The sequence below is a fragment of the Sinocyclocheilus grahami genome, unplaced genomic scaffold, assembly GCF_001515645.1.
Source record: "Sinocyclocheilus grahami isolate Dianchi unplaced genomic scaffold, SAMN03320097.WGS_v1.1 scaffold1923.1, whole genome shotgun sequence".
Lineage (NCBI taxonomy): Eukaryota > Metazoa > Chordata > Actinopteri > Cypriniformes > Cyprinidae > Sinocyclocheilus > Sinocyclocheilus grahami.
In genome coordinates, this window is record NW_015507102.1 from 23,363 (window position 1) to 36,457 (window position 13,095).

Consider the following 13,095-nt stretch of genomic DNA (forward strand, 5'->3'; position numbering starts at 1 on the left):
AAAAAACAGCACAAAAACAGCAGAAGGGCTTAGTGAAAATGCAAATTCATTCTCTGGCAGCAGGTGGCGCTTTCGGAATGGCAGAAATACAGCGGTTTTCCCGGTAACCTCGGTACACTAAGCAGCGCAGCACCTGACTTTGAAACATGCAGCGCTCGTATTTATTCAGTGAAATCAAACCCTGTCATAAAACGGTTGAACTGAATGAATAAAGGCTCAGTCGTCACATTAAGTTTGGTTAGCAGTTTATATTTTAAATTTTTCAGTTTAACTAATACCCTGTGTACACTGGATGTGAGTGGCGTGATGCAACAGCAAAATCCTCGACAGTAAACTTATGCCGAGCTTTATTTCTGACTTCCTTACACCAAAGTGCCTGAGATACTTCTGACACAAAGAACAAATGATTTTTCAATGGTCACTAATTTGCGTCCAGGTGCAATGCAACAACGGTGTAGAAATGGTTTTGCACACTATACGCAGCAAATTAAGTAATATAGCAATGATGTTCGCACTGGTTGATGGGTGGGCGGTGCGAGTGAAATTAGATAAACGTAGGGCACATGTCCTAAACGGTTGAAAATTCCTGTTCTACATGAAAATGGTCAAATAAGCTCAATCACTGACAACTGATGGGGGAGCCATTTTTTCTTAAAGGGATAGTTCACCCAAAAATGAAAATTTGATGTTTATCTGCTTACCCCCAGGGCATCCAAGATGTAGGTGACTTTGTTTCTTCAGTAGAACACAAACGAAGATTTTTAACTCAAACCGTTGCAGTCTGCCAGTCATATAATGGAAGTGAATGGGAATGACGGCTTTGAAAGTAAAAAAAACATACACAAACAAAACCAAATTAAACCCAAAATTTTCTTTGTGTGTGTGTGTGTATATGTGTGTGTGTGTAATATATATATGTATATATATATATATATATATATATATATATATATATACACTTTGTTATGTGTACTGCGTTAGGCTAACCGAGACTTGTCATTTGCACTTATATATTTTTGCTCTTTTGTTAGTTTTGACTGCTTTTATTGTCCTCATTTGTAAGTCGCTTTGGATAAAAGCTTCTGCTAAATGACTAAATAAATAAAAAATAAAATAAATAATTGCATTACCGCCACCTATCTCTCAAATGGACCATTGACAATCTATCTACAATCTCAATTAGGGGTGTCAATGGTTCATTTGAGAGATAGGTGGCGGTAATGCACTTATAAGTCTGCGATCTGCCGTAAAGCAAGAAGAAGAAAGCGCAGGACAGTTCGGACATTGCAGTAAATCAAAGGTAAAAAACGATATAAATACTGTTTAGTTTCTTGCACAGACCGATCGTTTCGTGTCTTTACACATCAATGTATCGTCACGAGCTGCAGGGTTTAGTTTGGTTTTGTTTGTGTATGTTTTTTTGACTCTCAAAGCCGTGATTCCCATTCACTTCCATTATATGACTGACTGACTGCAACGGTTTGAGTTAAAAATCTTCATTTGTGTTCTACTGAAGAAACAAAGTCACCTACATATTGGATGCCCTGGGGGTAAGCAGATTAACATAAAATTTTCATTTTTGGGTGAACTATCCCTTTAGTTGCATAGCAAAAACACATTGGAAATGCCAGGAATGTTTTACTCATTTCTTGAGCAGTTGAGCAGGAACTGTTTCAAGAATGTCACAAAGGTGTGTGACTGTTCAAGTCTCTGTGTTTAAATCCGTGTGCTCAATTATAGGTCTTTGGCCTTCATTATGTTTATGTTTATTTTTGATTATGTTGTGTTGTAAAGAAAATACAATCAAAAAAGCTATTCAGTAAATATCCTCAATCTTTCTTGTAGTTACCTCTGTCCCATTTACACTGATAGGGCCATTAGGGGAGGCTCTTTGTCTCTGATAAGTGTGAGAAAAATCAATATTCATGGCCACTGTCACTCCCTCGGATACGGTCTGAGACAAAATGAACCCTTTCGCGCGAGATTTTAAAATATTTTTTGGGTGACCATTATTTTAGAATGTGTCGCTTTACTGTTTCAATGGGGACGGGTCATGTTTGTCACATGACACACCACAGCCGCAATAGCGCTGTATGACACATGCATAGCTTTTATTTCGTTTTTCCCTTTTTATTCAAAATATTCACAAACGTGTTCACTATATTATGAAATATCTGATATTCCAATTCTCAAATAAGTGTTACTAAATGTATTTGGTAGTTTAAACTCCTTTATAATGACCATGTTAGTTGATCTATAGCGGGTGATGGGCGCCGCCATGTTAGTTCGTGCTGAATCCGAGCTGTGGGATTTACAACACGTAAATTCATCCTCTCCTCCCAAAAGACATTAAAGTAAGTCACCAGTGAACTGTGAGAAGAGTAGACTAAACTCCATAGTTACCTACACAATCTGTATATGATATCAATAAAACATGTTGTCAAATTATAATCGAATGGATTATTATTGCCGCTTCTATAGACATCGGTGTGTATTTTACAAACTATAAATGTATTGTTTTGCTAGTACTTGTGTGTATTTAGATGTCTGAAACCTAAAATAAGCATTATATGGATGAAAACACTGAATAATTGTGATATGACAAGTGCTCAGTGTCAGGAAAAGTGCGAAAGCAGATTTGAATTCAGCAGTTGATCACGTGACACACTGAATGTTCTAATCACCTAATCTAATCTAATCTAAATAGATCTAATCAATCTAATCTGATCGTACGCACCAAAGGGTTAAATTAATATATTGTTTTATGTGAATTAATAGGCAGGATGATTTTCACATCATTTTGTATTGAAAACTCTAGGCTGCAAGATCCAGTCGCAGCCAGCAATAATTTTTTTTTTTACATTTTTTTAAAGTTGCCAGTCACTGCCATCATTTCTGATCATTATTAAGTTTCAGAATAATTTGTTGTATGAATATCAGGACATACCAAATATCAAACTGCTTTAAAAAACTGAGAAAATATAATTTTTGTCAAAACACTTTTGACAAAATGCTTTTATTGCTAGTTTCTGCTTTTTGTCTGCACTGTCTCATAAATTACAGAAAATTTTATCAGTGGTGGGGAAAGAATCAAAAGCAAGGTAAAAAGCAGTATATGTAATTTTTTTAAGTAAACCTATGACCACAGCTGTAATTTTCTCTTTCCCTGAACTTATGAGTTGAAATAGTTTCCTGGTTCTGTGTTTGAGTGACAGTTGTAAAACAGATTCATCAACAAGTCAGTCGAGCAGGTTCCTCATTCCCGGAGAGCCACATTCCTGTTGAGTTTAGTTTCTTTCTCCAAATACAAGAAATCCAATTTTGTGCTAATAAAATAATTCTATGAACAAATTCATTACTAGCATGTCTTACCACAAACACCCTTTCTACACTTTATGGAACATAATTTCTACTAATTCCTCTGAACAAAGAATTATTTATATACATTTATTAGTAATGTTTTATTAAAAAAATGTTTTAATTAGTACTCCCATAACATTAGCATTTTATGTATTATCTGAATTTTAATGTCATGTAAATTTTTTTAATATAAATTTAAATATTTTGTATATTTATGAAGCCTAGATGAAGTTTAATTCAAATGGATTGTTATTTGTAATTAATGTTAAGAATTAAAAGCATATATAGCTTCAAAATAGACAAGCAAATATAAAGTAAAAAAAGGGGGAAACGGCAATTACAAGTGATAAACAAAAAGCACTTTCAGTATCTGGGAGTGCTTTAAGTACCGAACGTTTACAGATAATCATAGTTATGGGTTTTTCTTTTTTCTCAGCATTATTGCCATTTGATTATTACTGATGAGATCATAGACACTGGCAGCTTTAATAGACTGCATTCACACTAATGCACAGATCTATTTCCACATATCAGATGTTTTGTCCTGTTCTGAAAACATAACTGTGTTTACATCAATTTTTTAAACGTGAACGCACGTGAAATTCTGTCAGTACGTGAGTTTCGTGCATCTAATATGTACTGCATTCCAAACGGCAGAAATGAAAGCATATCTAAACTGAATTTTAATGTCATGTAAATTTTTTTAATATAAATTTAAATATTTTGTATATTTATGAAGCCTAGATGAAGTTTAATTCAAATGGATTGTTATTTGTAATTAATGTTAAGAATTAAAAGCATATATAGCTTCAAAATAGACAAGCAAATATAAAGTAAAAAAAGGGGGAAACGGCAATTACAAGTGATAAACAAAAAGCACTTTCAGTATCTGGGAGTGCTTTAAGTACCGAACGTTTACAGATAATCATAGTTATGGGTTTTTCTTTTTTCTCAGCATTATTGCCATTTGATTATTACTGATGAGATCATAGACACTGGCAGCTTTAATAGACTGCATTCACACTAATGCACAGATCTATTTCCACATATCAGATGTTTTGTCCTGTTCTGAAAACATAACTGTGTTTACATCAATTTTTTAAACGTGAACGCACGTGAAATTCTGTCAGTACGTGAGTTTCGTGCATCTAATATGTACTGCATTCCAAACGGCAGAAATGAAAGCATATCTAAAGTAAAAGACTAAAATAACAGCGAGTGGAAGCACTGTCAAGCAATGCGCACGTGTCTCACAATGCATATCCTGTGCAATGAAGCCTGCCGCGTTTGTCTCTAGCGCACATACATGCCATATGCGGGAAAAAGCCAAGCTTCGATTTAAAAATAGAGAGTGCACTCCTTCATCGAATCCGCCGGCCGCGCCGTTCTCAAGCCTGCCGCCTCTGCTCACTCTAGCCCCCGGTCTCTGCTCACTCTAGCCTGCCGCCGCTCACTCTAGGCTGCCGTGTGTGACGCTGTGTTTCGTAGTGAAAGCGAAACTACTTTGTTTGGTCTTCCAAAAATGGACATGACTAGAAATCAGTGGTTAAGTTGTATTTACAACACTGTTCCAGAACACTTCAACCCAAATATTCAGATGTGTGCAGCGCATTTTATGGAGGACTGTTTCCTGATCCTGGGAGAGTAGACTACAATGCCGGCTGTTCTGACTCACAGATTGTAAGTAGGTTTTTTTATATTTAAAGAGCTTTTATATTTTATATATTTAAAGCGAGATTATTGGGCAGTGTAGAGTAGGGCTTGTTGTTTGTCATTTCTCCAATCACAAATGCAGGCATGGTTTTATGTTTACGCGGCACGATGCAACGCAACGCGTAAAAAGACAGTATAAGTCATTATAATCCGTAATTATGTCCCCACTGGATGCAACGAATGCCTCGTTTATGATGAGTTTTAATGTTTTTGAATCATCGCTCCGGCCTGACAGGGCATTATCACAATATGGTGAGAGGCGTAACATTTTTGTCACACGCTTGAGGTATTCGGCCAATCATAACGCACTGGATAGCTGGCCAATCACAGCACACCTTGCTTTTTCAGACTGATGAGCTTTGTAAAAATCGACGCATTTCAGAAAGGCGGGGCATAGAGGAGAAACAATAATGTACAGTATGTACATTATTACATAAAGACCCCTTTAACAGAAAATTATTCCATTCAGTGCTGCTCCAGGCTGTGTGTGATCACAGCGGAAAGTTCTTGGACATCTGCGTTGGCTTTCCTGGATCCGTCCATGATCCAAGGGCCCTCGAGAACAGTGCCATTTACAGCTGGCAGTTGTATCCACCCAGTAGAAATAAAGAATGGTCATATTAGTGTTCCTGGAACAATTTAAGCCTGAAAGTGAACAAAGGCCTTCTGCAGCGAATTGATGTGTTTTTGTAAGAAAAATATCCATATTCAAAACGTAATAATCACTTGAATCTAGCTTGCGCTCACTGTTTTAAACAGAAGCAGTTCCGGGGGAATGCACTTTAGCTTTTCATCTTCAGAAAGATCTTTCTTCCTCCCATGTTGCATGAGAAATGTGGCTTGCTTAATAATGTGGGGTAACACTTTACTTGAAGGGGTGTGCATAAGACTGACATGACACCTTCATAATCATGACATGACACATGTCATGAATATGAAGGAGGTTTTATGCATGTTTATGACAACTGTCATTAAGTGTCATTCGCTCAGTTATGTCATTTTTAATGCAAATATGACATTATTTGACCTAACCCTAACCTAACCCTACCCCTACCCTTACCCCTAACCATAGCCCATAACAAAGACATCTCAAACAATGTCATCTTTGCATTAAAAATTACATAACTGAGCGAATGACACTTAATAACAGTTGTCATAAACATGCATAAAAAAAACCTTCATATTCATGACATGTGTCATGTCATGATTATGAAGGTGTCATGTCAGTCTTATGCACACCCCTTCAAGTAAAGTGTAACCTAATGGGGAACAACCTCTTTAAGCAGATTTTCCATTTACCAAAGAAGACCTGGCAAACTATTTAACAAGTTCGGCAATTGAATTGAACTGGTATTGAGATTTATACCAGTTATCTAGAAAGATATGAGAAATGAAACAAACAAACACTTTCTTTGAAAAACTAAAATCTGAGTTTTTATTTTACTAAAGTCAAGTCACCTTTATTTATATAACGCTTTTAACAATACAGATTGTGTCAAAGCAACTGAACAGCATTAATTAGGAAAATAGTCAATAATGCAAAATGACAATAGTAAACACTCATTTTTCAGTTAAAGACAGTTCGTCATTGAATTCAGTGATGTCAACATCCAGCTCAGTTCAGTTTAAATAGTGTCTTTGCAATTATTTGCAATCAAGTCAACGATATTGCTGGAAATGAAGTGTCCCCAACTAAGCAAGCCAGAGGCGACAGCAGCAAGGAACCAAAACTCCATCGGTGACAGAATGGAGAAAAAACCTTGGGAGAAACCAGGCTCAGTCGGGGGGCCAGTTCTCCTCTGACCAGACGAAACCAGCAGTTCAATTTCAGGCTGCAGCAAAGTCACATTGTGCAGAGGACTCAACTGGTTCCTGTGATCTTTTTTTTTTTACTAAAATCCCACTGATATATGTTCCAAAGAAGAATGAAAGTCTTACAGGTGTGGAACAACATAAGGGTAATTAATGACAGAATTTTCATTTTTGTGTGAACTAACCCTTTATGGGCTGTTTACACCTGGTCACTTCATGTGTTTTTACTGATTGGATAGCTATCTGATTTGTTAAAACATTTCGATTTACACTTGGTAATATATGTAATTTGTCTCCGGCAAACGGATATGAATCCAATCTTCAATTCCTGCTCTATATGCAAATTTAATGAAGTTAAAGTCAATGAAAGAAACAGAAAATAGTTTCATTTAATTTATGATTTATCAGTTAATTTCAAGATCAAAGGAGAGAGAGAGCGGCATCAGCACTGGTAAGATCATTTAGTCTTAATGCTTTTTATGAAAATGACTCTGTTGAGGGTCTGTTGCAGACAGAAAGTACGTTGGATACTTTCAGTTTCATTTGCAGCAGTTTGCGCATTGTCAATTTCTCAAATTTTTTTTGTTGATAATTTTCTTACTTTTTTGGGGGAGCTTTTTCACCTTGTTACACTTGTTGTGTTCCTGGGCATAAATGACCCGGCCTCAAAAAATTGCTTATAAATCACTCATTATGCTATATTATCACCAAAGATTGGATTCAATCTTTTTGTCTCATTTATCTGAGAGTAGGCACCTCATTTTTTGAGTGAACCAAGCATTATTTATGAATAACTTTTTACAATATTAAATAAAAACTGATGAAAATTTGCACTGTTTATCACACTAGTGTGCTTTAATGTTTAATTGGGGAGTTTGTGCCATTTTGTACAAAATAAAAGCCTTTCAAAACAAAGTCACACTTGTGGTGTTCCTGGTCAAAAATGACCCGGCCTAAAAAAAAGACAAATGTTTACTAATAAATGCTTTAGCATAAAGACAGAGCATATAAATCCCTCACAGCACCTTGCTTGTCATTCAGTCTGTGTCAGCACAATGGCGAAGAAGCTGTCTTTACCAGAGGTTCTTGATCATATTACTGATTAAGAAAATAGCGAGAAAGAGACAACTGAAGATGAATCTTACAGTGAAGGTGTGTTGCAAGATATATCAGAAGAGGAAGACATCACTGAACAAGCTGCAAACCTGGCAACAACTGAAGAGGATGGAAAGTTGTCCTGGTCTTCATGCCCACCTGAGAAGAAAGGCAGGTTATCTGCAGAAAATGTACTGAGGAAGACACCAGGGTTGACATAATATGCCACATCTCGCACTGAAGACATAAAATCATGCTTCAACAGTGGAAACAGTGGCCGGTTCCTTAGACTATTCTAGTCTTAAAACTTAGTCATTACATTTTTTCCTTCAATACTGGTCCTACATTTTTAAAGTCAGTTACATAATAAGGTAGATCAGTCTAATTTAAATCAGAAGAGTAAGACTAATTGTCCCTTGGTTAACTCCTAGTTAGTCAAACTAGTTCTTAAGACAGAGTTTATGCAACTGGCCCCAGAAATAGCACAACGCAAGCTAGTAAGTGTGCAATCCAAACCAACTAAAATGAATCACTAACGCACTACAAAAATGTCAATCGCTGTAGCATTTTTATTGCACGTAATATAATTCGGCCATCACATGCATAATATTTTTTTTTCAGCATTCCTTTCATACTTTAAGTATGAACTTACTTTTTTGATGCATAACATAACGTGATTAGCAAAAGGCAGGTATGTAGCTGTGTGCAGCCTTTCAAAACAAAGAATGTTGTATGTTCAGACAAATTTTCTCCACCTATAAAACAGCACACACACAAACACCACATCATACTTGTGTACATGGTGAAGTGACAATCGAGTGAGTTGAGATAGACACGTACCTGGATCAGGATGAAGGTTTTAGCTGTCCACATCTGGGTTCTCTTACTGCTTCTGTACCAAGGAAACAGGAACCTGGCTTCAGGTAAGACAGACGACACTCCTCCGGTAACCTGTGTGTAGACATCTTCTGTGATATACTACAGGGGAAAAAAGCTCACAGAAGAAAGAAGTGCTGCATTATTTTTTATTTACAAACAAAGTGGTAACACTTTACATTAAAGTTCCATTTCTAAAAAAGGTTAATTAAGGTGTTCATTAATGACTAATAACTCATTTACAAATGCATTACAAATTGTTGATAAACAGTTATAAATGCATAAATAAAAAGGGTGACTTTAATGCAATACCTACGAAATAGTGAGCCATTTTGAACTTGTGTTTTAAATGCTTAATAAATATATTTATTGATACTTATTTCACTCAAAACCAGATTATCAATTTCATGATGAAGCAAAAAATGTACTACTATATTCAGACTGAAGGGTGTTGTGTTTGTGGTTTTCTCGTTAATATCTCATGACTTATGTCACTGTTTTTTACTATGTTGCTTACCAGAAGTTACGCAATGTATAAAAATGGATTTCTTGTTTATCAAGATAAAATAATCTAATTTTGTTTCTCAAAAACAAAGCACAATTTTAAATTGCTAAGATATTAATAATGAAAAATGTCATTTCAATAATAGTTATCTGTGAACATTAATGAAGGGTAAACCAATTATTCATGCATTATAAACATTAATAACCTGTGAAAGTGAACTTGATGTAAAGTGAACACCTGTGAACCATTTATTGAGTTATAAACCTTAAAGGGGTCCTATTATGCTTTTTCACATTTTCAACTTTAGTTAGTCTGTAATGTTGCTGTTTGAGCATAAAAAAGATCTGCAAAGTTACAAAGCTCAAAGTCCACTTTAAAAGGAGATATTTTATTTAACAGAAATCACTTTTCAAAAACTACAACAAACTACTCGTTTGGACTACAACACATATTTTCAGGGATTTGTGATATCACAAATATCGACGAATGGGACGAGACCTGGTTGAGCTGCACTAGAGAAGGCAACGAGTGTTATCACTGTCGGAGACACGCTAGCTTTCCCAAGACAGACGAACTTAGAGTGGTTACAATCATCCGGGTTTAAATCGCGCTCAAATTGATTTGATTTTGTCGCAATATTTACACTGACTGAAGCTCGCAGGCGGCTATGGTAAGGGGCGTGACATTTCCCGACCAGGCGCCGAGTGCTGCCAATCACAACACACACTGGCCCAGCTAACCAATCACAGCACATTTCGTATTTCAGAAGGCGGGCCTTCATTTGATACAGGAACTATTCGAGCCGTTCACGCCAGACTGGGGAGAGAGGTGTTGTAATTATGTAAAATATGTGAAAAATAACGTGTTTTTCGAACAACCTAGTATGAGAGTCTCAAGACTTTGTAAAAGAGCATAATAGGACCCCTTTAAGAACCTGTGAAACAGCACCTCGATGTAAAGTGGACACATTTGAATCATATATTCATTATTAATGCTCACACAGAAGAGTGTATTTTTCTGGTGACATTTTATTGTTGATGAGCTACATCAGTAAACACAACTTTAAACTTGAAAAAAAAGTACACAATTTTTTACAGCACATTTGAAAATAATTGAGAATGGCTTCTCATGAAAAGTGGATTGTGCAAGTAAACTCACATTAAACAAATCAGAGAAACAATCAAGTATTTCACCAAATGATAACTACCCTGTTGAAAAAAACAGCATATGCTGGTTAGGTATGTTTTGACGCTGGGATGCTGGTTTAAGCTGGTCATTTGCTAGTTTAAGCTGGTCCTTTGCCAGCACATGACCAGCATAAACCAGCATAAACCAGCAAAGGACCAGCTTAAACCAGCGTATGCTGTTTTTTTCAACAGGGTAAGCATCACATTTATAAGCCAAAAATAACTGATAAACACAAGCTGAATAAAGGCACCTAAATATTTATTGAATCTATTTTAAGTTATGTAATAATCAGTTAATCAATGACTGAATGTACCGTTATAGAACATTAACGTATTGAAAAACAGTTTGCAATGTCACCTCAGTTAGCTTACCTGTAAAATCGGTAAACACAATGTGAGATTAAAATTTTACTTCAGAACACGTTGGGACAGTCCAGACAGTGTGACGGCTTCTTATGAATTGTGGATTATAGGATGTTCACCAGCGCCAACTCTTGTCACACACCAGAACACACATGCTTTAGTGATGTGAACCTGAAAGGGTAAATAAAGTATAGCCTACTACTAATAAAAAATATACACTAATATATATTGTACATATTTGTAACTGCTGGTTTTGAAGAGCGGTGAGGAAGCAGGATTTAGATGCAGCAATACAACTTTTTATTAAGAAGACAACTGTAGTCAGGAAAAACGTAGAACAACAAACCATGCTTTAGCTGAAAAAACAGCCTAGGCAGCTTGACCAGCTAAGAAAAGTGGTCAAAACCCCTCTAAAACCAGGCTGGGAGGCCAGCTAAAACCAGCCTAAGCTTTGTTTTGCTTGTTTGTTTCAGCAGGGTGATGAAATCAGACAACATAAGACTAAATCTTAGGGCTGTGAATAAACAAGACAAAACTAAATGAGACACAGGTTGAACAAAATCGCAAATATTCTTGGCGATAAAAACATTATTAAATATACAAATGTGTATAATCACAACAGCATTACTGTAATCTGTATATTATAATTTAAGTTATTTGAAGCTATGTTTAGTCATGAGACCAATTGGAAATTGCATTTCTTTCTTTTAGTTTCACTCTGATCCATCACAGAGTCAAGATACAATAAATGCTGAAATTTCAACTTGCATTTCCATAACGGATGGAACTTCACTGTTGAGAGTCGGAACTGTTGAACTTCACAGATCGTACATGAAGGGAGGACAGTGCATCGAAACAAACAGGGACTTAGAAACCAAAGGAAACAAAACAAGGAACTGAACACAATACACAGAATGCAAAAAGGAAAGAATTTCTAAGCAGACGAACACAAAACTAGACGACAATTTTGATAGATTGCATAGGCCTGTTACATACTGTATATTATTACAATTAGAATATCAGTGTTAGACACCTGTGAAAGTTCACATAAATTATATGTTGTTATATAATTTCAGATGTGCAAATTTGTATCTTGTTGCCTTGTTTGTTATATACTGTCACATTTTAAAAATAAAAACGGTTAACGTCACCAAAGCCTGTCTGTAGTTGCCTGTGTGTCACCAAAACCTGTAGTTGGCACTAGTGAGCATCTGATAATCCACTTTTCATGAGAAAAAAGTCATGTTGTCAAGAGGTGACATCGCATACTAGATTTTTCAGATGTTTATATGTGTAATCGCTGTGTTTGGTATTAGTTACCATACAAATAACTGCACCAATGCTCCCGCAGGTGGATAGCCAAACGCTCATGCTAGAGTGACCTTTATTATGATATCAAAAATAATTATTGATTGCATATTACTAATGATCTGTAATGGTACATTCAGTCTTTGATTGCTGATTATTACAAAACTGTTATAATAAACATTTAGGTGCTTTTATTCAGCTTGTATTTATCAAATGGTTTTGGCTTATAGATGTGATAGTTATCATTTGGTGGAATACTTAATTGTTTCATGTGAGTTCCCTTTCTAATGGTTGGATGCTAGGAGGACACCCTCATGTGTGAATACACTTCCAATCTTATTGGATGACAACAGTCCATGTCACTAGTGCAGCACCCGGAATTATAAGTGAAAGTGACGTGACGTGTAGCCAAGTATGGTGTCCCATAATTCGAATTTGTGCTCTGCATTTCACCCATCCAAGTGAACACACACACACACACACACACACACACACACACACACACACATTGTGAACACACACCTGGAGCAGTGGGCAGCCATTTTTTTGCTGCAGCGCCCAGGGAGCAGTTGGGGTTTCGGTGCTTTGCTCAAGGGTCTCACCTCAGTTATGGCATTGAAGTTGAAGGAGAGTGCTGTTCATTCACTCCCTCCACCTGCATTTCCTGCCGGAACTGAGACTCGAACCCACAACTGTCTCTGTAACCATTAGGCCACAACTGCCCCAAGAGGGTGCATGTAGTACATGTCATCAGCTTTTTTGTCTTCAGGAGCCGTTTGTTTGTTAGTGTGTTAAGGCTGATTATGCGACCTGCCAAGCATTTCAGGAAGTGTGTGCCTCCATGTCCTTGGGTTGATCATAGTATTCGTTCCTAGA